At 47.6% G+C, this 27,742-nt stretch overlaps 1 long non-coding RNA gene across 1 annotated transcript in view; it reads left to right on the forward strand.

The window, feature by feature from the left end:
* Nucleotides 1–27,742, forward strand: part of LOC139035997 (uncharacterized) — a 41,602-nt gene that overhangs the window by 6,743 nt on the left and 7,117 nt on the right. The window contains exon 2 of the long non-coding RNA XR_011488672.1: nucleotides 4,344–4,426. This is a non-coding gene — a long non-coding RNA (uncharacterized lncRNA). The remainder of the gene's footprint in view (nucleotides 1–4,343; nucleotides 4,427–27,742) is intronic.

A 27,742-nucleotide genomic window follows, 5' to 3' on the forward strand; every position in this document is an offset into this window, starting at 1 on the left:
AAGATTCTACTACAGGGGGTGGAGGTGGGGAAACAGGGTGAGGAAACCACTTCCTAGCTCAGCGGGAACTTAACTGAGCTCTGCACCTGATCAGCCAAGTCTTCTTCCAAATGACAACCTGACCCTGGACTGTCTTGGCTCTGACTTGGCATTTCCTGGGGATGCCGTTTTTATTAACGGTAATACGTGCTTAGCTCCCTCTGGCCTTCTGAGAAGGGTTTCATGGGACTTACTTGGACAAAATCTAGGATGCCAGGTTCCAGCTAAGACTGCCCAACGTACAGCTCCAGTTACTGCAAGAAAAGAGGACTAGGCAGCAGTGACTGGTCTAAGGTCATGTGTCTGGCTGGACAAAACCCATGCCTAGATCCCAGATTTTCCTTGTCTTTCTCCTGTGTTATGGGATTTCACCTTGGAATTATCTACTTTCATAGTTGTTATCTCAAACTCTGTGTTCTTAACCTCAATCTCTCCCATATCATGTTCATTCACTCACTCACTCATTCAACAACACTTAGCACATACCTACCTGTGCCAGGCCAAGTTCCAGCACTGGGTTTAAATCCAAGCTTCTTACTTCCTGACCCTGATACCTACCACTTAGACCTCACTTTCTTCCTCTCTAGAGTGGGCATGAATTTAAGAGTCCTGTGCCTGCCTCAAAGAGTTTTGTGAAAATCAAATGCCGTGATGAGGGAAGGTGCCTTGCACATTCAGGATGAAAGCCAGCTTTTGTTTTTGGGAAGAATGCTCTTGGCTACCTCGTGGAAGAACCCAAAGACCTCCCTACAAATCTCCCTGAGGCCAGGGTGCCTCCGCTTGCCTGCTCCTACAGGAGTGAACCCCTTCCCGTGGGGGTCCTGATGAACGGGCCACACACAGTGGTCTCCAAGACCGTCCAGCTACCACGTTCTTCAGTTCCAGGAGATCCGGCCTCTGGTCTAAGTCGAGGCTTAGGGGCTTCCAAGGTCAAGTTCCGGTTCAGGAGCCTCTTCTGCAGGACTCTGGGCTGTGGCTTGTTGTTTTCTACCGGGCTGCACAGTAAAATCTGAGAGTAGCTGAGCAGCCGAGTTCGACTCTTAAATAAGTCACACGGCTTCTCTTTCTCCCTCTGCCATCCCCAGGCCCAGTTCTCCCTCTTGTCCCAGGAGCCCGCCCACCTGAAAATCAAAAGACAAGCTCCCTGCAATTCTGGGAGATTTGTTCCGAGTGAAGACTGCAGAAGAGCCGAGGTATCTGGGGTTTTGGAATCAAATTTCTTCTTCTGCCGACAACAGATCGTGTCTAATCAAAACCCTTAATTAAAAAAAAATCTCAGGTACTTAATTTGATTTGCTTATTTGCATAATATCGGAGGACAAAAGAAATCTGCTCCACAGGCCACGTTTCTGCTGCAGGCCAAGTGCTGGTCCCTTGTGGTCTGCCCTGTTGATAGGGGCTGGCTTTGGGAGAGACAGAGGGCTCCCCCCAGTCAATGCCGTTCAGCTGCTGGAGGTGGGCTCACGGGAGGACCCGCTCCATAAGTGAGAAGTTTCTGGAAATGTCTTGGTAGGAAAAAAGCTTTTGTCCCACATTTCCACTGCTGGTGTAAAATGCCAGATTTCCTGAAAGTGGACCCCTTTTGCCTGCGGTATGAATGGAATGCGATGTCCAGGGCTTTAGGGAATGAGCTTGATGGAGACAGGCGGAGGCTGCGGGGGCGGGATGGGGGGGCAGAGGGCAGTGAAGAGGGGGCGCTGGAAACAAGTTGTAACCTTTCACATCCTTGCCAGCCATGGGTGGCGTTTTTGCTTCTGTTGGTCTATCTCACTGTCCTCATTGGAACGCCGTATGCGTGTCTAAGGACACATGTTCACAGCAGATTAGTCTTAAGAGCCGAAAGGAATAGAAAGTTCCACTTGAACAGTACTGACTTCAAGCATCTGAGCCAAGTCCCGCAGGGACGTCTCTGTCACCCTGGACGTGGGGTCAGACAGCCGGGCGATGCACTTGAGGGCCAGCAGGGGGCGCCCCAGAGTCGGGAGGAGGGCCATCCAGCCCGGACCAGAGCCGGGAACTCTGGAAAAACTTCGCTGCCAAGAGAGCAGCGCTGAGAATCTGCACAGCTACTTTGCATCACATATTCAGCTCTGTTCCGAAATGAGGTGAAATCAGGCTATCGGAACTTTGAGCAAATGTTTGCGTCCATTTTATTATTAAAAATTGTGTTTGATAAGCCTATTTTTTTCCCCTCAAATGGTGTAAGTGATTGCTTAGAAGAGCTCCATTTCACGTCTTTTAATTTTGAATTATTCTCTTATCTGTAATAAAGCACCAGTCAAGACCAGAATTAGTATTCTGGAAGAAAGGGCTTAATGAGCTAAAACATTTCTATCTGGGGTAGGAGAGCATCTTATCTGGCTTAAGTGTTTTAGAAGGAATTTGCAAGGCAAGAGGCAGAATATTTGGTACGACTAAGTCGGGAAAAAAACACACATTGGCCTCTTCTCTTTTCCCGTGTGCGTAATAAGCCAGTTCACATGGCAATGCCTTCCTGTACAGTGAGGTTCAACCTGGAGCGCTTTTCATTTCAGGTGCGCTGGGATATTTCATTAACAAGAGTTAAGGAAGAACATAGCTTTCTTTTTTCCAGTTCCATTTCTGGCATCGGGTGCGCTATCATATATCATTGTCTGCAGCAGGCGACTTTGGAAATAGCTGACTATTAGCAACTTAATTGCCCTTGAATATACAATGCACACTTGTGCGGAGTGTTCGTGGCGAAGGCTGCCAACAGACAGTGAAATTAGAAAAAATGCCCTCTTGGGTTACATCTGTGCTGAAGTTTTAAAGAAGGAATAAAAGAAGATGTGGCTGTTAATGGAAGTTTTAGCAGGGGTTTAACAACTGTCACTCCATTTCAGGCACCTATTTGGGCTCTTGCTCTGTGTTATAGGCTAGTTAATATCTAGTGTATGGGTAAACAGGTACTCTGAGTATCTTTACCCGAGTATCTGTTGGTCCACTGACTTTTTTAAATTATGGATGTAAGAAAGATCTTTAGAATGTAACATTTGATAGTAATGGTTTCATAAGAAAGGATGTTCATTATACACATTTTACAAAGTCCTGAGAATTATACCTGGGTTTAAAAATCAGTGCATATAGCAAGACCTCAGTTACATAACAACTGAAAGCAAGTATCCAGAATGATGCAAGTCAGGAATCTGAACAACCAGATACCTGAGGTGCATTTATGTCCTCAGCGCCTCCTGTTTATAGTGGGATACGTAAATGTAAACATTTTCATTTGGGCAAACTATTAAACAAGTTAATTTAGAAGGCTGGTCAGAGTGCAGATTTTGACAAAAATATTAAGTAAGATTACTGTTGTACCTAGGCTGTTAAATGGTAGTGGTGCTGGCCAAGGATAGTTATGGAGGCTAACATAAAATAATATCAGAATTTTAATAAGTTAGAAAGGACACAGAAAATGAGTGAAAGGAAGAATGGCTTGAGCCAGGAGGCAATTGAACTAGAGATGGTTTCAAGAGCTGAGCCGACCATTCATTTTGTAGAAAGAAATCCTTGTTATGCTTTGATTAAAACGTTTCCAAATTAGCTTACAATAAAATTGATTTTTTGTGTATATACACTTATGAACTTTAACACATTGTACAGATTCCTGTAACTACCACCACATTCAGGATTCAGAATAGTTCCATTAACCTCAGAAGCTGCTCCCTGCAATTCCAGAAGTCTCACCTCTTCCTCTCTCAATCCTGGAAACCATGAACCTGTTCTCCATCGCATCAGTTGTGTCCTTCTCTAAAAGGCAAGTGGATGGAGTCAAGCAGTAGGTGACTTTTTGAGATCGGCTTCTTTCACTCAGCAAAGTGCCCTTAAGAGTCATCCAGGATGCTGCGTACGTTAGTAACTTCTCTTGTCTATGCTTGGTTAGTAACTGGGCTCCCCTGCTGGCTCAGATGGTAAAGAGTCTGCTTGCAGTCCAGGAGACCTGGGTCCAATTCCTGGGTCGGGAAGATCCCTGGAGAAGGGAGTGGCAACCCACTCCAGTGTTCTTGCCTGGAGAATCCCACGGACAGAGGAGCCTACAGTGATTAACTGACTGTATGACTATATGATCTGAGTGACTAACCAAGATAAACTCCACTTGGCATGTTATTTGTTTTACATCTTGCTGGATTTGATTTGATGATATTTTGTTGATGATGTTTGCTTCTATGTTTGTAATGGATATTAGTTTGTAGTTTTGTTTTCTTGTGTTGTCTTTGGTTCAGTTCTCGAGGCAGATGACCTTATAAAAATGTGTCGAGGATCATTCTCTTGTCTTCTATTTTCAGGGATTCTGCAGAATTGGTTTTATTCCTTCTTTAAATGTTTGACCGAGATTACCAGTGAAACCATCTGTGTTTGGAGAGTTCTTGTGAGTAAAGTTTTAAATGACAAAAATTCAAATTATTTAAATTCATAGAACTATTCAGCTTTTCTATTTCATCTTGGGTACATTTTGGCAGTTTGTAGTTTTTGTGAATTGAGTCATTCCATTTAAATTGTTGAGTTTTTGTGAATAGAATTATTCTTAGTTTTCATTCATTATCTTTTCAATATTGCCAACTCTGCCTATAGTAATATCTTCTCTTTCATTCACAGTGTTAATAATTTGAATCTTCTCTCTCTATCTCTTTTGGGATCAGGTTTGAAAATTATCATTTCTATTGATCTTAAAAAAAAAACCCTTTTGCTTCTTTGACTTTTTCCTATTTACAGTTTTACTTATTTATATTCTTATTTTTAGTATTTTTATTTTATTATTCCCTTCCTCTGCTTGTTTGGATTTATTTTGCTCATCATTTTTTTTAGTTTATTTTAAAATTAAGGGTTAAATTAATAACCTGAGACCCTTTTAAATTCTCCAATACAAACATTTCATGCTATAGATTTCCTTTAGATCCACTCCTTTTGTGTTATATAAAGAGGGTAAGTGGTAATGTCAAATCATTTTCAAGAATGCAAATTACAAGCTGTTTTTCCCCAGCCCATACAATTAAAATTAAAAACCCCTCAAACTATGCACCTACAGATTAGGCTAGAGAGGGGTCCAAGTCTGTCAGATGTCCTGTACTGTGTATTCACATTTCTATGGCACAATGGTGACCCCGAGTTTTGAAGAAAAGGTTGAGTAATAACCTATGGGTTCTGTTTGCTATGTCATGGAATAAATGACCAATACATTTTAGAATGATGTCCACAGAGTGTCGGTCTGGCTTTTCCCTTCATTGTTCAGAACCTCTCATTGCAAGGTGACTGGTACGGTGCCACGCTTCAGTCAGAAAACATGTCAGACCCGTTAGGACTCCCAAGAGGACTCATGTCTGTGAGGATTTCTCTGGAAAAAACAAAATCCAAACTACCCAAAAATTCTTATTTCAAGAATGCTTTTGAGAAGAACTGGCGTGGCAGGCGGTCACTGGGCTCTTACCTCACCCTCTCCTGGATGGTTTTCTTTCTGCGTCCTCCTTGCTTGACCCAAGGCTTCTCTCAAGCTCCACATCAATTCTTGTGAGGCGCGTCCACCCTCAGCGCTTCGAACACTGAGGTTCTTTGTTCTCTGGAGATTTGGCAGTAGCCAACAATGCCTCCTCCCTCAGTGTGTGGGAGTAGGTGAATTTCTTATCAAGGTAAAACACACATAGCGTAAACGTTGCCATTTCAGTCATTTTAAAGCGACATTAGTGGCACATTCACATTTGTGCGAACATCACCACCCCTCCCTCTCCATAGCTTTTTCATCCTCCCAACTTAAACCCTCCACCCATCCAACACTAACTTCCATTCCTCTCTCCCACCCATGGCACCCCATTCTGCTTTCTGTCTGTATGAACCTGTCTCCTCTAAGCACTCCGTATGGGCGAAATCATAAAACATTTGTTCTTTTATGTTAGCTTATGTTACCTAGCGTGATGTTTTCAAGGTTCATCTATGCTGTAGCCTGTGCCAGAATTTCCTTCTTTTACAATTTTCTAATTTTAATTTTTTCAGCTAAAAGTCTGATATCCACTTTATTTTTAGTTTTTATTGAAGTACAATTAACTTGGGGGTTCTCTTGTGGCTCAGCTGGTAAAGAATCCGCCTGTAATGTGGGAGACCTGGGTTCATCCCCTGGGCTGGGAAGATCCCCTGGAGAAGGGAACAGCTACCCACGCCAGTATTCTGGTCTGGAGAATTCCATGGACTGTATAGTCCTTGGGGTTGCAAAGAGCTGGACACGACTGAGCGACTTTCACTTTCACAATCAACTTACAATTTATTAATTACTTCTGTATGGCAAAGTGATTCAGTTATACATACATAAATCATTTTATTATATTCTTTACTGTTATCATTTGTCAAAGCATATTGAATATAGTTCTCTGTGTTATGCAGTGGGACCTTGCTGCTCATCCGTTCTATACATAAAAGCTTACATCTGCTAACCCCAGATTCCCGCTCCACTCCCCCCAACTCCCTCCCGTTTGGCGACCACAAGCCTGTTTTCTGTCTGTGAGTCTGTTTCTCTTGTGGGTGTGTTCATTTATGTCATAGTTTAGGTTCATATATGAATGACATCATATAGTATTTACCTTTCTGACTCACTTCACTTAGTTTGATAATCTCTAATGACACCCATTCCTTCTTTCCATTTTTATGACTTACTAGTATTCTGTGGGGCTTCCTTGGTGGCTCAGATAGTAAAGAATCTGCAGGAGGAGGGCTGGAGGAGAAGGGGGCGACAGAGGATGAGATGGTTGGATGGCATCACTGACTCAGTGGACATGAGTTTGGGCAAACTCCGGGAGATGGGGAGGGACAGGGAAGCCTGGCGTGCTGCAGTCCATGGCGTTGCAGAGTCAGACGTGACTGAGGGACTGAAGAACAACAGCCTTCCGTTGTTTGCACAGCTGCATTGCATTTGTTCCTTTGTTGTTTCCTTTCTAGCTCATTTGGCAGCAAGACATTCTGAGTTTCCTTTCAGCTGACGGATAGGTAGCAGGGAAGTGCTTCTGTACCATTAAGCTATTGGAAGATCTCAGATCTAGCTTACTGGATTACTAAGCATGCTTTTACAGCTCATTTTTTTCTATGGCGGAGTCGTCGTTCTCTCTGTGGATGGCAGGCGCCATGCTGGAATCTCTTGGGGAATTTTTCCAAGAGTTACTTCTTCATCTTTCTTCCAAGTTTCTTTCTACTGCAGGAAAATAAGTGGGTTTTAAGTCTTAGCTGTGTTGGGTGAAATTTCTCTTTGAGAGCAACCGTTGTAGACTCAGAAATGCTCCTGCAAGTGGTTTCTTTCATTAACCCTTGGAGTTATGATGAAAGAACATTTATCTTGGCCAGGAGTATTTAAGCTTGTGATTCTTTAAATTTCTGTATTCACTCTCTGGGGATTCATTAGTTTTCTTAATACATTATTTTTGGTGCACTTTGCATACTTTCTCTCATGTGTTTCTGCTTGGGTTGACTTGTTTCTTCCGGATGGAAATTATGTGGGTTATTTTGATTTGTGATTGGGTGCCCTAGGACAAAGGTCAGAGGGGGCTCAGGGCGTTGCAGGGTGGGAAACACTGGAGTCTGACATGTATAGATGGGGGTGGGGGGCATTTCAGCTTGAGGAGACAGAAGCAGAAAAGGCTCAGGAGTCTGGAGGCGTGGAACTGTCTAGGGTTTCCAGAAAGAGAGAGAAGTAGAAGAGGACAGAAACAATACTCTATCTCCTAGAATTTCTTACTTTTCTCTGCCTTGACTATCTTCCCCACCTACTCAACTCTAGGTCAAAATCCTCCCCAAAACCTCTACCAGAGATTTTTCTCCAACACTCTGTCATGCCTCTGGGACATTCCACATGACTTTCTACAGGAATGAATCTTTTTTCTCTTTTTGTTGTCAGCTGGGATAGTTAATTCCTGTCCTTCCTGAAAAGTCTGTGAAGTCCTCAGGCTTTTCTGCTCTCAGAGTCTCCAGATCCTATCAAAGGGTTCAAGACTGTGATAGTCTGAAAAGACACATTCCTTAACAGACTGAGGGACAGAACCGTTTCAGGTGTGAACGTGAACGTGAAGGTGAACGTGAAAGTCACTCACCCATGTCCGACTCTTTGCAATCCCATGGACTACATTATACATCATGGGATTCTCCAGGCCAAAACACTGGAGTGGGTAGCCTTTCCCTTCTCCAGGGGATCTTCCCAACCCAGGGATCGAACCCAGGTTTCAGAAATCTAGCCATTGGACAGGATCTTGCAGACGAATGTTTGATGAAACAGAGTCTGTGGAAAAATAGAACCATCATGTGATGCAGAGTATTGAATTTTGTAACCATCCCTTTACCTTCTGTAATTGGAAGGCATCTTTGCCCAAATGTTAGCAGTTGCTACCTCCAGTGGACGTCCTGGATGGTTTTACTTTATATTTTCGGGTTTTGCTTAATGATCTGTGCTCCTCGGTCCACAATAGACAGCGTTCCATGACTGTTTTTGTCTGTCTATTGTGGAGCAGAGGCCTAAACCTGAGCTGGTGTTTGTTGAATGGATAAGTGAGTGACTAACATAGAATGATGAAAATAGACCATTCAGGGCTTAAAAATCTCTGAGGGCTTTACAATTAATAAGACAACGTGGAAGGCCATTACGGCTTGTAAAATAGTACACGGAATGAACGTGTTACAATTATTATAATTGTGGAAAGACCTCCAGGCCCCGCTAGTCCGTAGGGTACTCCTCTTGCTGGCTAGATGAGCTCCTTTCCAGCTTTCCCTTAGAACCACCCCTTTCTGGGAGTCTGGGGCAGGTAACCCGAGCTCGTGTTTAACTCAGATTTATTTTACTTCAAGTTGTCCCCTTTTAGAGTTAATTTAGCAACACGCATGCCCTTTCTCAAGATTTTTATCAGGTGGTGGTGAACTTTTAATGAATATAATAGAAAACATTTCCCCATCCTGGAAAACAGAGGGAGTTTGAAATGCATTTTGACCTCATCAACTTCTTTCATCTGGTCTCTGTAATCAGTTTTTATAAAAAGCACATGGCTGCCTGGCTATATCTTGATAAAGAACAGTTTTTGTGTTCTATTAAAAAAAATTCAGAGAACTGGTTTCAATCTCGAGAGATAATGGGAGTGCGGTGGAGGGCGATGGGTGATCTGTCTACACCATGCTGGTGTCAGGACTGCTGAGCCGAGCTGAGTGCAGTTCTCAGCCCTGTTCCCCCCTTACAGCGGTGACACGGTGGGTGCTGTCGGGGGGACTCTCCACCTTGTCCCCACGAGGGCTTCACAGACATGCACACCTCAAAGCCAAGTGTCTTCTGGACAGAGGACAGGCAGCAACAGCCTGTAAGACAGACGTTTGTTCTCAGCAGTATCTGCTAAGGGGATATAGAAATGGTCCTTACAGCTTTTTCAAAGAGTTTTTCTAATGAGAAGTTTAAAGGTAATGGGCCCTCCTCCCAACCAATCCTTAAGAGTCCTGACTCTGTGGGCTTTACTTCCATTAGAACTATTTTTGCAACAAATGTTTATTGTATATCCACTAGGTACCAGCCTTGTACTAAGTGCTTAGAATACGTCTGTAAACAAAATGGTCAAAGGATGATTTCCTCCTGTAGCCAGCACAGTGCTCAGATGAATGACTGTGATAAGACAGCTGGAGGACGTGTTAGAAGGCGATGGTTTTATAGGAAGAAGGAAAAGTTGAGTCCAGCCAGGTCAAGAGCACCAGGATGGAGGGGGCGGGGCTAGTGTATATATTAGGATAGTTGGGATAAACCTTATTGGTTGGGGGAGATATAAGCAAGAAAACCCAACAAAACAACTAAACATCCCAACTGTGTGACAGGGAAAATGCTGAGATTGATGTACTTGTCCCCCGTCTGTCAGGATGATCAGGCTGGGCAGCATGAGGTCTGATGGCTGGTACCCAGCTCCAACACAAGCATCACTACATGGTACCCTGTTCATTCCCAAGCTCCCCCAACCTGGTTCTTCAATCCCCACTCATTTCCCCCAGAATCTCCCCTTGGCTTTGCCTTCTGGAACACTACCCTCTTGCCTTTTTCTCTCCTTGTCCATTTCCTCTCAACTCTCTGGAGTTTCTTCCTGTCACTTGAGACTTTGCATGGTGCTGTTGTCTGGGGTTCCATTCGCTCTGCTCTCTGATCCCCTGGATGATCTCACCTGCTCCGTGGCTTCTACAACCAGTGGTGAGCTGGTGATGCTCAACGTCTCTGAGCTGTGTGTCCTCAACTCCAGTCCCGTCCACTCGACTGTCTCGGCAAGTCCAAAACTGAGCTCATCCAGCCTGTCTCCCCTTGGGAATTTTCTATTTTGGTAAGTGATATATGATGCTTTCAAATTGTGGTACTAGAGAAGATGCTTGAGAGTCCCTTGGACAGCAAAGAGATCAACCCAGTCAATCTTAAAGGAAATCAACCCTGAATTTTCATTGGAAGGACTGATGCTGTAGCTCCAATCCTTTAGCCACCTGATGCAAAGAGCTGACTCATTGGGAAAGACCCCAATGCTGGGAAAGATTGAAGGCAAAAGGAGAAGGGGACGGCAGAGGATGAGATCGTTAGACAGCATCAGTGACTTAGTGGACATGAATCTGAGCAAACTGCAGGAGATAGTGGAGGACAGAGGAGCCTGGTGTGCTGCAGTCCATGGGGTTGCAAAGAGTAGGACATGACTGAGAGACTGAACAACATATATATCTTTAGCTTAAAAAATAACATCTTTGTTCAGTCCATTTAATGCTTTTGTCAAACGTTATTTTAATGGTTCATATTAGCCCCCCCTCTATCTAACCATCCATAATTGATCTTCCCAATTCCCTATTGCTGAACATTTATGTTGTTTCTGAATCTTTGCTCTCACAAGCAACAATACAATAATCATCCTTATTCAGTATTTACATCTTTGTGTTTCCTTGGCCTGGGATTGGCTCATGAATCGAATCAATTTTGAGTTGATTTAGAATTCCCTTTGAATAAATTCTCAGAAGGCAATTCGGTGGCTCAAAGGATATGAAGAATTTGAAGATGCTGGTGATTGCTTATTGCCCTTTAAAAAGGGATAGTCAATTGTATTTCCACCGCAAATGAATGATGCTTTTTCAGTTATTAGTTAGTTCAGTCACTCAGTCGTGTCCGACTCTTTTCGACCCCATGAATCGCAGCACGCCAGGCCTCCCTGTCCACCACCAACTCCCAGAGTTTACTCTAACTCATGTCCATCAAGTCGGTGATGCCATCCAGCCATCTCATCTTCTGTCGTCCCCTTTTCCTCTTGCCCCTAATCCCTCCCAGCTTCAGGGTCTTTTCCAGTGAGTCAACTCTTCGCATGAGGTGGCCAGAGTACTGGAGTTTCAGCTTCAGCATCAGTCCTTCCAATGAACACTCAGGACTGATCTTCTTTAGGATGGGCTGGTTAGATCCAAGTTTCAGTTATTATGAGCTTCCAAATCTGCCACATTTCCTGGGTTACAAGCGAGGGTGGACATGGTTTCATGCATTCATTGGTTGGCTGTGTTCTTTTATGAACGGCTTGTTCATGTCTTTTGTCCATTTTTCTTTTGTGGGGCTTTCCATTTTTGACTTTTTAAAAAAATGATTTGTTCTAATTAAGACTTTTGATTGCACGTGACAGCATCGGCTTGAGTTAGGACAGGTGAGCTTGGAGTCTGCTGCAAGGAGGCAGTGTCGCCAAAGGAGAAGGGGGAGAGGGGCACCCGGGCCTCCTTTGACCCGGGGCTGGGAGCCAAGCGTCGGAACCCACTGACTTCTCTTCTGTCTCGTAGCCCTCTGGCGTCACCGGCTCGGTGGTCTCCTGATGATGCCCCATCCTCCTGTCCCAGGCGGCTCTGTCTGCCTTCTCACCCTGCTGGTGACCCAACATGGTGGCCAGGCCATGTCCCCACACTATGACCTTTCAGCTAGAGCACGCTCAAAGCTCCCTGTGTCTTTAGAGATGGGATGCGACTAGCCTAGCTCTTCCTGGAGTCCGGCTGCCCAGGGGACAGCCAACGGCTGGACTGGCTCCGTGTCACACGTCCATCTTTGGCTCCATCAGTCCCTTCTTGCTTGACAGGTGGGGCAGGTCCAAGGGATGGGACCAGGGCAGGGCAGGCAGTGGGACGTGCATAATAAAAGCTTCAGATTTTTTGTCAGACAAGTTTTACACAGTCTGCCTTAGGATATATGTATTTTTTTCTAACAGTTTCTCAACATTATTTCTTGAATTCTGTCTTTTTTCTCTTCCTCTCCACTGATGAGCAGGACTTCTATTTTGCTCTCCTTGCCACCTACTTGGGTTGTGTTCCTTTTTCTTTCTTTACACCCATGGAAACACACGCTGTTAGAATGGGTTTCCTATCTTCTCCTCTTCTAGATGAGACAACTTGGAGGATCAATGTCCATCTTTCTCTTTTCCAGCCGCTGGAAATGGGTTTGAATTAATGTTGCCCCATGCATGGGTGGGGCTTCCCCGGTGACTCAGACAGTAAAGAATCTGCCTGCAGTGCAAGAGACCTGGGTTTGATCCCTGGGCCAGGAAGACCCCCCTGGAGAAGGGAATGGCTACCCACTCCAGTATTCTTGTCTGGAGAATTCCGTGGACAGAGGAGCCTGGCGGGCTACAGTCCATAGGGTTGCAAAGAGTCGGACACGACTGAAGCGACTTCATACAAAGCCCATCATAAATAAAGGTCGAACCCAGGTCTCCTGCATTGCAGGTGGCTTCTTTACCAGCTTAGCCACAAGGGAGGCCCCAGTACACTGGAGTGGGTAACCTATCCAGCAGATCTTCCTGACCCAGGAACTGAACCGGGGTCTTCTGCATTGCAGGTGGATTCTTTACCAGCTTAGCCACAAGGGAAGCCCCAGTATACCGGAGTGGGTAACCTATCCAGCAGATCTTCCTGACCCAGGAATTGAACCGGGGTCTTCTGCATTGCAGGTGGATTCTTTACCAACTGAGCTACCAGGGAAGCCCTAAATAAAGATTTTTTTCTGGAGATTAAAGAGAAAGGTGGCTTTCCTGGTGGCTCAGATGGTAAAGCGTCTGCTTGTAATTCAGGGCACTCGGGTTTGATCCCTGGGTTGGGAAGATACCCTGGAGAAGGAAATGGCAACCCACTCCAGTACTCTTGCCTGGAAAATCCCAAGGATGGAGGAGCCTGGTAGGCTACAGTCCATGGGGTTGCAAAGAGTCGGACACGTCTGAGCGACTTGACTTGACTTGAAAAGGAAAGGAGTGTGGCTAATTTCAACAATCTCCTACATCAAATCCAATCTCTTCCACATGAGATGGATGTCCGCGGCTGGCTGGGCAGAGCAGGGAGGGAGGTTCTCTGAGGCCGGCAGCCAAGTGTGGATCCTGGCTCCTGCTCCAGCTGTGTGATCTCCAGCAAGTTAGTCGAGGCTTTTTCTGTCTGCAAAATGGGCTGGTGCAGCCACCAGCGTCCCAGAGCTTTGAGGGGTAGAGAGAGGACGCCGGGTGGGTACCTGTGCAGGGCTAGGGGAGGCCTGAGAAACTTTGGAGTTTATTGGTATGGATTATTTACCAAGTAACACTTTTCAGATGGTAAACAATCTGCCTGCAATGCTGGAGACCAGGGTTCGATCCCTGGGTCGGGAAGGTCCTCTGGAGAAGGGAACGGCAATCCTCTCCAGTATTCTGGCCTGGAGAATCCCATGGACGGAAAAGCCTGGTGGGCTACAGTCTGTGGAGTCGCAAAGAGTCGGACACGACTGAGTGACTAATATACACATTTACCAAAGTGGGCAGCCACTTCCCCAGTGGCTCAGTTGGGAAAGAATCTGCCTGCAGTGCAGGAGACCTGGATTCAATCCCTGGGTCAGGAAGATCCGCTGGAGAAGGGAATGGCTACTCACTCCAGTATTCTTGCCTGGGAAACCCCATGGGCAGAGGAGCCCGGTGGCTTGGGGTTGCTAGACTTGGACATGACTTAGTGACTAAGCCACCACCATGGATTTAATAATACTAATATATTAGCGTCGTTGGAGTGCTTGTGGAAGCATCTCAGACAGCACCAGAGGCGTGGAAGGAAAACATGATGATTTCTAGTTTTTGATTCTCTCACTTCTGAACAAAGACAAGTTGAATTGTTTCTTGGAATTCCCTGTTGCATAAATTTTTTTTAATAAACAAAGTGGATTTAGAATTTAATGGTGACATTTAGTCATTATAAAGCAGACAATTACATGAAGAGTAATTTGATATTTATAACAGCATTTGTCAATTAAATTTGTCAAAGTGAATCAGAAATCCTTGATGAGCAAAGAAAGATGAACTGGAAGCTGCAATGGGGTTGTTAGCTGCTGCTAAGAGCGAGGTAAAACAAAGGAAGGTTGTAAGTTTTGTAGCCGTTCATTTTTAGTTCTGTGGCATCCCTAGTGCCTCAGACAGGATAGAAGCCTGCAGTGCAAGAGACCTGGGTTCAGTCCCTGGGTCAGGAAGGTCCTCTGGAAAAGGGAATGGCTACCCACTCCAGTCTTCTTGCCTGGAGAATCCCATGGACAGAGGAACCTGGCGGGCTACAGTCCATGGGGTTGCAAAGAGAAGAGTCGGACGCGACTGAGCCACGGACACTTGTTTCATTCAGCCATGGAAAAGGATGACATGCCATTTGCAGCACTGTGGATGGACTTCGCGGTTTTTATACTAAATGAAGTAAGGCAGAAAGAGAAAGACAGATACCATATGATGTCACTGATATGTAGAATCTAAAAGAGTGATACAAGTGAACTCATTTACAAAACAGAAGCAGACTCATAGATAGAAAACAAACTTATGGTTTCCAAAGGGGAAGTGGGGAGGGATAGATTAGGAGTTTGGGATTAATATATGCACACTACTATATATACAATAGGTAAACAAAAAGGATTTGCCATATAGCACAGGGAATTATAATCAGTATCTTCTAAGAATCCATAAGGTAGAAGAATCTGAAAAACAGTATGTATATGCATGTACATATGTATGTATATATAACTGAATCACTTTGCTGAGATCTGAAACTAACACAACATTGAAATTAATTCCAGTGAAAGAAAAAAGAGCAGGCCCACAGAACAGCCGTGGGAGGGGTGCCAGGAGCAGGTCACCCTCCTTTAAAGCCAGTCCGAGGCAGCAGATTGTCTCTCAGAAGTGAGGGTGGTGCCTGGGGGGTTTGGAAACGCCGAGGCCCAGCCCACCAATCTCTCTCATCTCCAGGGCCACAGTTTGGGTTGGTGGCCGGGATTAGAGCTCATGAACTCACAGCTGGAATCCTCTTCAGGGAAGGGGGTCTCTGGGCTGGAAAGCCAGCCTGGGAGCTGCCGATAGCTAAACCCGAGCTCGCAGGGAGAAAGGAAGCCGGCTTGTGTCTCTCTGCTGAACCCCTGGCGGCAAGCACCCTCCTCCCCCAGAGCCCCGCTGCTCTGGCTGCCTGGAGGCCCTGGCGTGGGGACAGGCCGGCAGCTCCCCTTCCTAGATGACCCCTGGGCCCTCCTCCCTACCCTGAAGGCCAGGACTGGGCTTGTCTCTGTCAGACTAACTTTTTGTCCTAAATGACCCTGCCCTTTAAAAATGTGGTATATACATACAATGGAATACTACACAGCCGTTAGAAAGGTAAAATTTTTGCCATTTGCAGCAACATAGATGAGCCTGGAGGGCCTTATGGTACTTGAAATAAGTCAGGTAAAGAAAGATAAATACTGCATAATACCACTTACGCATGGAATCTAAAGAATACAACACTAGTGAATGTAGTAAGAAAGAAGCAGGCCCACAGATGTACAGAACAAATTAGTGTGGTTACCAGTGGGGAGAGGAAAGTGAGGATGGGCAATTTAGGGTTAGGGGATTAAGAGGTACAAATTGTTAGGTGTAAAATAACTTCAGCAGTGTCTGCCTCTTTGTGACTCTATGGACTTTAGTCTCCTCTGTCCACGGGATTCTCCAGGCAAGAATACTGGAGTGGGTTGCCATGCCTTCTCCAGGGGAATCGAAGCTGCATCTCTGTGTCTCCTGCATTGGCAGCTGGGTTCTTTACCACTAGTGCCACCTGGGACGCCCCACACATTGTATAACGTGGGGAATACAGCCAGTATATGATAAGAACTGTAGAGCATGACTTAAAAAAAGTGTGGATCGCTGTGTGACACACCTGTAACTTGTACATTATTGCACGTCAGCTATGTTTGAATTAAAAAAAATAGTGACAGAAATAGCGATGCCTGCTTATCACCCTCACTGTTCCAGCTGTCCGGGCTCCCACCCTGGCTGTGTTGATGGGGGGGTGTGTGGGATTGACCTTACAGCTAAGTGGGATGACCACCAGCCCTCCTGGTTTGCCTGGGACCAAGGACTTTCAGGGCTCAGACTGGAATAAGTTGGTCATCTTAGGGGACATAACCTGGAGAGAATGTAAACTGGAATTCTGAGCCATTCCGGGATGACTGTACCCTGTGAGAGCTGGCTGGAAATAAGCTGATTCCATTATTTATTGAACAAGCACAAGGCCACATACTCAGGGGCTGGAAGAATGCTGATAGACGTTCAGTGTGGTCTCGAAACCTCCCTGAGCCGCTGTGTGAACGGAGCTGCTATCCAGTATTTACCTCCTAGACTTGGGCTGAGGGTTCAGTTATGCTGGTGGGCATGGCCCATAATCACCGATGCCAGAGCATCGGATGCCTTGGCGTACGTAGGAAACACTTTCAAAGGGAAAATGCACTTGGACTCCATATAACACTGCTGAATCGACAGCTCTACAACAGTCGTTTGCACCGAGGGCAGAGTTTGACCCTCAGGGATCAGCCGGCCACATCCGGAGGCATTCTGGGTGGTCATGATGGGGGTGGTGGTCACGAGTTACCTGCATCTAGAGGGTAGAGGCGGAGCTGCTGGTCGACACCCTACAACGCACAGGATGGCCTCGCCGAAAGCATTCATCCCCGCCTAATGTCAACAGCGCCGAGGACCGGACCCTACCCTGGGGAGGGGAGCCACGGACTGGTTCTGCCTAGAAACCTGAGGTCAGCATCACCTCTCTCCAGTATGTGGGCAGCTCCACTCTCACGGGGCTTCCTTCCTCTTTAGACGCTGAGGTAGAAAGCTCGCAGCGTGACCAGGGTCCAACTCAACTACCTTCATCATGAGCAGGGCCTGGGGAGGTTACAGAGCAGGAATACCAGGCCTTCTCTGGGTGTTCTAGAAGATTCTACCCAGGAATTGTGGAAAGAGTCTTTCCAGCGGGCTGAGACTCTTATGACTCCCCTACCCAAGAGCATCTCTCAGAAGGACCAGCTTATTTTCAGGGGGTTTGCCTGGAGTTCACCTCCTACATGGGGTGAGTTCCCAGGGGCTGGTTATTGCCATTTACAGAGGTACTTGCATTTTATTTGTTTTATTTTAAAGAAAATAATTTTATTTGTTTACTTATTTTTGGCTGTGCTGAGTCTCTGATGCTCTGAGATTTTCTCTAGCTGTGGTGCGTGGGGGCTGCTCACTCGCTGGGGTGCACGGCTTTTCCTTGTGGCGGCTTCTCTTGTTATGGAGCACGGACTCCAGGCACATGGGCTCAGCGCAGAGGCTCCAGGGCTCCAGCGCTCGATCAATAGCTGTGTTGTGGGCTTAGTTGCCACATGGCCTGTGGGATCTTCCTGGACCAGGGGTTGAACCTATGTCTCCCGGATGGGCAGGTGGATTCTTTACCGCTGAGCACCTGGGAAGCCCAATACTTACTTGCATTTGAAAAAGTTTTCTTTTGGGAATAATTTTACACTCATAGAAAAGTTGCAAGAAGAACACAAGGACCCCCTTTACCCAGAATCTCCAATGTTAACATTTATCACAGTTGCCTTACTCTCCTCTCCACTCTTTGGTGTTCAACTGTGGTGTTGGAGAAGACTCTTGAGAGTCCCTTGGACTGCAAGGAGATCCAGCCAGTCCATTCTAAAGGTAATCAGTCCTGAATATTCATTGGAAGGACTGATGCTGAAGCTGGAGCTCTAATACTTTGGCCATCTGATGCAAAGAACTGACTCATTGGAAAAGCCCCTGATGCTGGGAAAGATTGAGGGCAGAAGAAGGGGACGACAGAGGATGAAATGTTTGGATGGTATCATCAACTTGATGGACATGAGTTTGAGTAAGCTCTGGGAGTTGGTGATGGACAGGGAGGCCTGGCATGATGCAGTTCATGACTCGCAAAGAGTCAGACATGACTGAGCAACTGAACTGAACTGAAATATCTCTAAATATATCAGCATGTGCTTTATAAAAACAAGAACATTCATTTTGAAACCGTAGAACAATGATCAACAAAAGGAAGCCAGAACCCATGCAGCATTAACTAACCCACAGGCCTTGTTCGGGTCTCATGGGTGGTCCTGCTAATGTCCTTTCTAGCAAATTCTCCCTCCCCATTCCCCTGAAAGCCCCATTCCAACTGCTGAGTTGTCCTGTCTCCTTACACTATCTAACCTTCAGCGTCATCTTGGGTTTCTCTACCTTTTATGACCTTGACAGTTTTGGGGAGTGCAGGACAGCTACTTTATTGCCTATCCCTCTTTCTGAGTTTGTCTGATGTCTCCTGTGACTAAATCCAGGCTGTGCACTTTTAACAAGATACCAGAAGCCAGAAAGTGAGGCAGCCCTCAGGGCATCATCCTACCAGGAGGAGAACGGTATCTCTGTGCCCATTTCTGGCCACATGAACTCTCCCCTGGTTGGGTTTCTTTCCTGTATTGTTACTACCTTCCCCTTTGTAATTATTAGGTATCTTGGGAATGGTTCTTGGAAGCCCCATGATTATCCCGTGATCATGACATCGTCACTAGGTTTAGCACCCACTGACGCTTCTTGCTTGAAACAATTATGATGACGTAGGTTGCCCAATGGTAATTTTTAGAAATCCCATCCTTCCTTCTATGTTTAGCTAGAATTCTACCAATAGAAAAAACTTTTCCTTTCTCCTATTTATTATTTTTAATTTAATCTATATCTGGATGGATCCATAGGCTCTTATTTTGGTCTATGGCTAATAACCCATTACTATCACTATTTTGATGCTGAAATTGCTCTAAATCTGGCTGTGGGGAGCTGGCTCTTATGTCCTCTGGACATGTTCCACTTCCTTGATTTTGGCACAACATGGTAGTGTAGGTTCATCCTGTCTTTTCCCTGCACCCATCTGTAAACCAGGCATTTCTCCAAGAGGCTCTGGTTCCTTTTATTGGAGAAAGGTATTCAGAAACCAGGATTTGGGTTCTGGGGGTGCCAATGGCAACTATTTTCTTTCAAACCCTCTTATGAGCAGACAGAGGTAGAAAACATATGTATGTATGTGCATTTCTATTAATCATCCATCTACCTATGATCCATCCATCCATCCATCCATCCATCCATCCATCCTGACCTCCAAATCTAATCCAGCAGCATGAGGTTCATTCTAATCTTCCTCCCTTGCACTTTTGTAGCTCTCTGTTTCAACAGTGAAAACCCTGGTTCTCATTACACACAATATGTTTACTTTTTACTCAATATGACAATATCCATGAAATAATTTTAGAATTGGGCTTTCCTGGTGGTCCAGTAATTAAGACTCTGTGCTTCCACTGCAGGGGGCTTGGGTCCGATCCCTGGTTGGGGAAGGTCTCCTTGCCATGAGATGCATCCGAAGAAAAAAAGGAAAAAAGCCCCATAATTTTAGAATTGCTATCTCATACCACTGTGAACAAATCAGATAATTGGCGTGCTATCCTTTTTTTTTTTTAACAGTTTTTTTTTGTTTGTTTGTTTTATCTATAGCCTGCGGTGCTAAGTGTAGACACGGAGTGACAAGTTCAAAAGTCCCTTGAGCTGGTTCTTCTGTCTTTCTTCAGTGTGCTGGCATCCAAAATACATTTCGGTTCATCTGTTTCTGTTTGTATTCCATCTGGGGGTTTTTCTCTTTATTTAATTAAATTTTTTTTGAGTATGTGAATTAGCATGTCTCTAAAAGCCAGAACCATGTAAATATTATCCTCAGAGGGGTGTCCCCCGCCCCTTTCTCCGCCTGTCCCCACCCCCTCAATTTTTCTGCCTTTTCCTTTTGAGCATCAGCCTTGCCGGTTTTCAGCTCGTCGTTCCTGTGTTCCTGTTTGCACAAATGAGGGATATACAGGTATGCTCTATTGTCCTCCTTTCCCTACGATGGTGTATACACCTTTTCTGTTTACACCTCCCTTTTCCACGTCTTGAACATCGCTAGTGGTTCATGAGGATCTCCCTTCTTGTTTTCACATCCTCCAAACGGACTGGCCGCAGTTCACACAGCCTCTTGAATGCAGTCATTAGGCTGTTTCCCGTATTTTGCAATGGGGCACTGCCATCCATAACCTTGTGTGTGTCTATTTCATGTTGCTGGAGGTGGATCTTGAGGCTGGGTTCTGGCAGCTGGATTGCTGAAGCAAAAGGTGAACGCGCATGGTGGTCTTTTAGCTGGTCCCTCATTGCCCGGCCACAGGGTTTTGCTGATTTGCGTTCGCACCGTCCGTGTACCAGCATGGCTGCTTCCCTGCGGCGTCACCAGTAGAGTGTGTTGCGTACTTCCTGATCTGCACCTGACACATGAGAATTCCTCCAGCTGCATCGTCTACAAAGGGGTGTGGGTCGGTTAAAAGAGGGGTCCCTGGGTTTTCTATCACGTGCTCCCCAGGGACAGGAAGAAAGCCACCCCTCCTAATGCTGCCGGCACCTACCTCCAGGGTGCAGAGCCTCGGCCGGCCCCGGAGACCCTGCCACCTCCCCAGGAAGGCTGAGTTTCTGGTTTGAGGATTCCTCTGCTGCTTGGTCCCTCCTCCCAGCAAACGGCTCCTCCCAGCACAAGATAAACGCCTGGTGCTTCTCCAGACTGTCCCCCGAACAAGGACTGTTGAGACGCTGTCACGGTCTAGGGGCACCAAGGAGACGGGATGACCGAATGTAACACGCGGTCCGGGGACAGACAAGGACTTTCAGGGAAACCCAAGGAAGCCTGAAGAGGGTATTGGGGTTGTTTTTTAGTTACTAAGTCATGTCTGATTTTTTGCGACACCACAGACTGTATAGCCTGTCAGGCTCCTCTGTCCGAGGGGTTATTCAGACAAGAATACCGGAACGGGTTGCCATTTCCTTCTCCAGGGGATCTTCCTGACCCAGGGATCGAACCTGGGAGGACCAGGGACACCCTGCATGGGCAGACGGATTCTTCACCACTGAGCCACCAGGGAAGCCCCAGAGAGGGTACGGATTCCAGTTAATGCTACTGTAGCGACGACAAGTGAGACTGAGAGTCTGAGCTGCTCAGTCGTGTCCAGCGCTTTGCGACCCACTGGACTGCAGGCCACCAGGCTCCTCTGTCCATGGAATCTTCCAGACAAGATTCCTGGAGTGGGTAGCCATTCCCTTCTGCAGGGGATCTTCCCCACCCAAGGATTGAACCTGGGTGCCCCACACTGCAGGCAGAGCCTTTACCATCTGAACCACCATCAGTACAGGCTCATCATCTGGGCCAGTGTGCCACACGTGTGTTATATGTCAACAGTGGGGGAAACTGCGTGATGAGTATCCTTTTCTATCTGTATGACTTTCCTGTAAAACCTAAAAGTACACTAAATAAAAGTTCTCAAGTTCTAAGGCATCTAAACGTGCTTTGAAAAGTCCCTTTCACATATTCTCTCACTGCTGTCTCCCACTGCTCCTGTGGGGTCACCTTCTGCAGATGGAAGGTTTTTCAGAGAGAAATGAGGTGTTTTGCCCAAGGCTCCAAGGCAGCAGGATGAGCAAGCAGGATGGAAGCAGGGGGCTGCCAGGTTCCAGAACCTTCCCTCAAACATAATTGTCCCATAAATACTTGGGGTGAGTGAGTGGTGAGGAGACAGGCTCATTTCTTCAAGACACTTAATCATCTCCAAAGCTGCCTGAACTGGCTGGTCTGGTCTCCGCGCTCCTTCCTGGGACTTCCGCTGGAGAAAACATCAACTGCTTTTTGAATCCCTGAAAATATATGCAACCAGGAAGCTGGACTGTTGGGGGAAAAAAAAAGGCGGAAGTGAAGTTGTTTTCCTTCCTGAGTTAGTGCGCAGCAATAGGAAGCTTGATTGTACTCTGGGTTTATCGGTTTCTCTAGCAGTCACGGAGGTGTTTACAAATCGATTCCTCCTGCCCTTGTTCCTTCTGACTGATGGCTGTGAATGAAGTCTGGTCCAGGGCACGCGGTGCATGTGGCTCCAGGGATGACCACCAGAGGGCGCGCCGCAGCCTCCCCTGCAGCCCGGCTGTGGCACTGACCAGCGGATGGTTTCCACTGGACTTGGGGCCCAGGCGGCCTGTGAGCATGGGGCGCTGGGCGCTGGGTGTGGACCCACAAGGGCTGCATGAATCTTTGTTCTTTCTCTTCTAGAGAAAAATCACCTTTTACGCGTCCCCTTTCCCGGGCACAGCGTAAGGATGCTCAGCGCTGGCCCGCAGGTGCGGAGAAGCCAGAGTCTCTGTGTCCTTTCCAGACACCTTAGCGCCTTGGGGAGCAAAGCTGGGCCCCCAGCTCGAGCTCCGGGAGTGAGCCTCAGTTCTTCTCTTCTGGGGGAGGGTGGGCACCTCCCGCGCCTCCCTTTTCTCCTTGGTGGGGGGTGCACTGGGCCACTGCTGTGTTGGCAGAGTGTCGGAGGACAGAGGGTGTGTTTCTCTGGCTTCCTCCTGCCCTGGGGCCTCCCGTTTCCCCTCGCGCCGTTCTGGGAGCTCCCTGAGGTGGCTGTGGGGGACCTCTGACTGCCTCCCCTCCTGAGGCCTCCCTGCCTGGGGTGGGCTCCGTCTTCTGTTCCACTGAGGGCCTCTGCGCTGCTCCGCCATGGGCACTTTAGAAGATGATGTCCATGCTTTGACCGAAGGAGTAAGATCGTATCACATGTATGCGTGCGTGCTAAGGCACGACAGTCGTGTCTGACTCTTGCGACCCCACAGACTGCAGACCCCAGGCTCCTCTGTCCATGGGATTCTCCAGGCAAGAACACTGGAGTGGGTTGCCACGCCCTCCTCTATCACATTTATAGAGACGTTACACTCGGGTTAGCCAAAAAGTTTTAGTCAGTGAATGTGTCTTTCAGTAAGGATGAGATGGTTGGACAGCATCACCGACCCAAACTCCGGGAGATGGTGAAGGACAGGGAAGCCTGGCGTGCTGCAGTCCATGGGCTGGCAGAGTCAGACCCAACTGAGCGACTGAACAACATGAAGTTCTTGGTGAAAATGAAAAATAGGTCTTTTTTTTTTTTTTAACTTAAAACTGAACAAACTTTTTGGCTAACCCAATACCTTGCGATTTCCTAAAATTATTGTGTCCCACACCCCTCCTGTAGCTGGGTCCCTGTTCTGTTTCAAGAGAGCAGGGAAACCACCCCAGGATGTACTGCGGTGGAGAGTTAACTCCCATTCACCCCCTGGCCCCCGGGGCTGTGTTACCCTGAGCCCTTCTTGGCGGTTCAGCCCGTAGGTATGACGGGGGTCCTTCACTGAAGCCCGCAGCTCCCCGGACCCCAGCTGGTGAGGCCGGGGCCCTGAGGGCGCCGCTTCTCCTGAAAAGCCCCGCCTGCTCGGCTGTGCCACAGGCAGCCTGGCGCCCCTCCTTGGAGCGAGAGCCCGGGGATGGAGGAGCCAGCTCCCTGCCCCCGTGGCCTCAGGAGAGCACTGAGTTCTTCCCGCTTTCCTTCTCCACCCCCACTCACCCCGATGACCCCGGGCTGGCTTCGAGCGTCCAGGACAGGCTTGGGGAGGAGGCTCGGTGCAGCCCAGCGCTGCTACGTTTGCAGCCTATGGTCGTCTGCCCACCCCTACCCGCCTCTGCCTGCCCCTGTCCCAGGGCCGCGGGGCAGTGGGCCCCTCCAGGTGCTCATGGCTCCTTAGCCCCGTTCCCAGGCGTCCCTCATGGGCTGGAAGGCAGGTGACACCTGTCTAGGGCAAGAGCCATGACGAGGTGATAACATCTCATCTTCAGAACGGCCCTGAGGGGTGTGTCTTTGCCTGGGACCCGAGCTGGTGTGATTAGATCTTGCTGGAAGCCGCAGGTTTCTGTACCTCATATTATTATTTACACATCAACATCGATGTTCAGTGTCAATACATATGCAGTGTGTAGGGGTGATAAAAAGCATCAGACAGGCAGCATATTTTATTTGTGGGTGGTAAATATTTTAAAAGTCCCATGTGTTTTGATTGGAAAATGCGCATTACTGGACAATTTGGTTTCAAAGCTTTCTCTCTAATGTGAGATTTATTAAGATATATGGGGCAGTCGCAGAGGTGTGATGGAGTCTGGGTGAAAGTCCTGGGGGGAAAAACTGGGGCTCTGCCTGGTGACTTGCTTCCCCAGACCCATTTTATGATTCAGGACTCTTCTGTGTCTGTTATTAAGACACAGTGATTGGCTCTGCATGAACTAACAGCTGCGTAGTCTTGCCTGAAAGGAACAGGGTAGCTGCTTTGAAAAGTCAGCTCAGGGGTTATATTTTCCCATTATGAGAGGTGGCCCCCCCGGGCAGAACTGATACGGGGGCGTTAATTCAAACGTCTCAGTAAAGAGGCGCAGTTCCAGGATGGACCACTAGATGGTGCACTAACGGCCACCTGGAGGGCCAGCCGCTCTTTAGAGGGTCGGCGGGTGAACTCCCGGCCAGGGGGTGTCGGGGCCTGATCGGGCCTGGAAGTAATTGCAAACAGGGTGACGAAGCTGCCCCTGAAGACCCGCATCGTGACAGGATTGCTTCATATCTCCCAGCTCCCTCCAGTCCAGGGCGGTTCCATCTGGGGCCTTGGAGGGCGTTCTTTTGGGGCCCTCATTTGCAGGGAGAGATGGAGCATGTAATTAAACGGGGCGCAGGACACTCACCAGGTCAGGGGTGCAGGAGGGCGCTTCCATCTGCAGCTCTGCTGCGAGCTGAACTGGGTCTCTTCCCCCCGAAGGTCTGCGGCAGTACTAACCCCCAGGAGCCTCGGATTTGTTCCTCAGGTTGTTCAGTTGCTAAGTCACGTCTGACTCTTTGTGACGTCATGGACTGCAGCACGCCCGGCTTTCCATGAAGCCGGTGAACAGCATGAACAGGTAGCCCAGAATGTGGCCTCCTTTGCCAATTTAATCAGTTGCGATGAGGTCATGCTGGAGAAGTGTGGGCCCCTAGTCTGATGGCGGGTGACCTTAAAAGAAGACACAGAGATGCAGGGACTGAAGGATGCAGCCTGGAGCCTCCAGGAGCTGCAAGAGGCAGGAAGCTTGCCCCCACACCCCCAGAGCCTCCTTGATTTCAGCCTTCTGGCCACCAGAGCCTCAAGACCATAACAGTCTGCTGTTTTAAGCCAACAAGAGCGTGGTCTTTTCTCCAGCAACCCCGGGAAACTGATACAAGCAGTAAAAACGTAAAGGCACAAGGGGAAATCAACCCTGAATATTCACAGAAGGACTGATGCTGAAGCTCCAATACTCCAGCCATCTGATGCAACGAGCTGACTCATTGGAAAAGATCCTGACGCTGTGAAAGATTGAAGGCAGGAGGAGAAGGGGACAACAGAGGATGAGATGGTTGGATGGCATCACTGACTCAGTGGACATGAGTTTGGGTAAACTCCGGGAGTTGGTGATGGACGGGGAGGCCTGGCGTGCTGCAGTCTCAAAGAGTCAGACGTGACTTAGCGACTAAACAACAACAAAAAGGAGCCCGCTGCCGGGAAAGATCCTGTGTTTTGCTGCTGAGGCTCGAGATGTCTCAGCACTTGGTCAAGGAAGACTTACATTAGTCTTTAAGATTCAGCCCAGAACTTGGATGTGGGGAAACTTATGAATTAACACTGCATGTCAAGAGTGCTGTCTCAGCTGATTCCACCACTTATCCTGACAAATAATGCCTCCAGCCTGCCCAGGACTCTGTCATCACCCCCTGCAGTATCTGAGCCCCGGAGGGAAGGAGCAGGATGCCACGTCCTGAGCGCTCAGCATCGCCTGGAGGGCGGTGGTCCCACTGGACCCTGCAAGGACCCCAGGGTGACTCTGGGACTCTTGCCGCCGAGGTGATGACTGAACAGAGGTTGCCAGGCCTCGCAGTCCCAAGGGCTGCGGTCATTGAAACTGGTTCCATTCCTCTGAAAACACAGAAGAGGCGTGGGAACTGCCGGGTTCTCCCTGGACTGTGATCTCCTCCGGGAGAAGCAAGACAAGGCTGGCGTTCTCCCAGTGAGACTAGGCCTGGGGCGTACCACTCCCGAGAAGGGAGAAGCTGGTTGTTGGGGATGAAGTGAAGATGACCACGTCCATTGTCTAATTTTTCTGGATCAGAAACTGCATTCCTGCAGGCTATTAGCCCACTGGTAAACACCCCCTGCTCTCCTGGGAGCCTTTCTGATGGGATGTAGGTCATCCGTGGCAAACCTGCCCCAGCCGGAGCGGGAAGACAAAGCCAGGTAGTCAGGGGTGGGTCTCCGGATGGTGGGGAAGAGGCCGCTGTCTCGCTTCCCAAAGGGAGGGTGCGGCCATGGTCATCACAGTGGTGGCGGAGGACGTCTGTCTGCTACCCTGGGCCCCTCCTAACACTGCAGTGTAATTACGGACCTGCCGGTCTTTGTAGAGTTCTCGGTTTCCGGTAAATATTAATGGGTTGCTTTTTATTCATTTAGCTTATGTTTTTGAAAGATGGCCTCAAACAAAAAGATGATATCTGTATGTTGTGCTTTAATTTATTTTCACCTTTTTTTCTCCTGTGGAGACCCCTAGTGTATCATCACTTTGTTTACCACAAATTAAACCAGGGCTGATTGTTTACCAGACTGGAGGCCTCTGTGCATTGCTCTGCACTCTCCTTTTCTTTTTTTTTTTTTTAATAATCACAACCTGGGATTCATTTGCGGAGGCCCTAATCTGCATGAGAATTATACAATTAACTTTTGATTAACCACCTAGTTCTTTTTGAAGCCACAGTGTATAGGATACTCTGCATTTAAATAATTTTCCTTAAATTGGGAGCAGGCCTTTCATTAAGCTGGTGAGTTTGACTAAACAACAACATTTGGGATAATCAGGGTCGAAACAAAAGGCAAGGCGGCAGGGCTAGAATGTCATCTTTAAATATAACAGTGGAGATAAAGGCCCCCAGATTGGGCCTTATCGAAACACAAAAAATCAAAGCGTTCTCTTGTCTGTGGCAAAGCGCAGAGGCCCCAGTTGATGTCGGGCGACCATTGTCTGGCGGGGCTGAGGCAAGATTTGCATTCAGGGGGCCCGGTGAACACACGTTACATCACGTAGAGGACTTATCTCCAAGTCTGACAATAATTATCAGGGAGAATATCCTCAGAATGACTTTTTTGTGATTTTTATGCCTCCCCAACACAAGGAAGGGGAGATAACGGCATTAGGAGAAAGGGGAGAGTCTCCGAAGGCTCTCCCCGGAGCTGGTTCTTCGATTAAATTTGCTCTGGCACTCCGGTGCCGCCGAACAAGGGGGAAGAAAGCCTGAGAGCCTTTTATATCGGGTAATAATAGACCTGAACACAGCCCTCACCCAAGATAAGATCCATTGTCGGAACAAACAAAGGAGCCGTATTAAACACCGCCGCAGGAATATCTATGAGCAAAGTTTGAAACCCTCTTCCCTCTCCTCCTCTCCTTGCTCCTTCCTTCACCTGGTTCTGCAGGATGTGTC

Source organism: Odocoileus virginianus, chromosome 7, assembly GCF_023699985.2.
Source record: "Odocoileus virginianus isolate 20LAN1187 ecotype Illinois chromosome 7, Ovbor_1.2, whole genome shotgun sequence".
NCBI classification, from domain to species: Eukaryota; Metazoa; Chordata; class Mammalia; order Artiodactyla; family Cervidae; genus Odocoileus; species Odocoileus virginianus.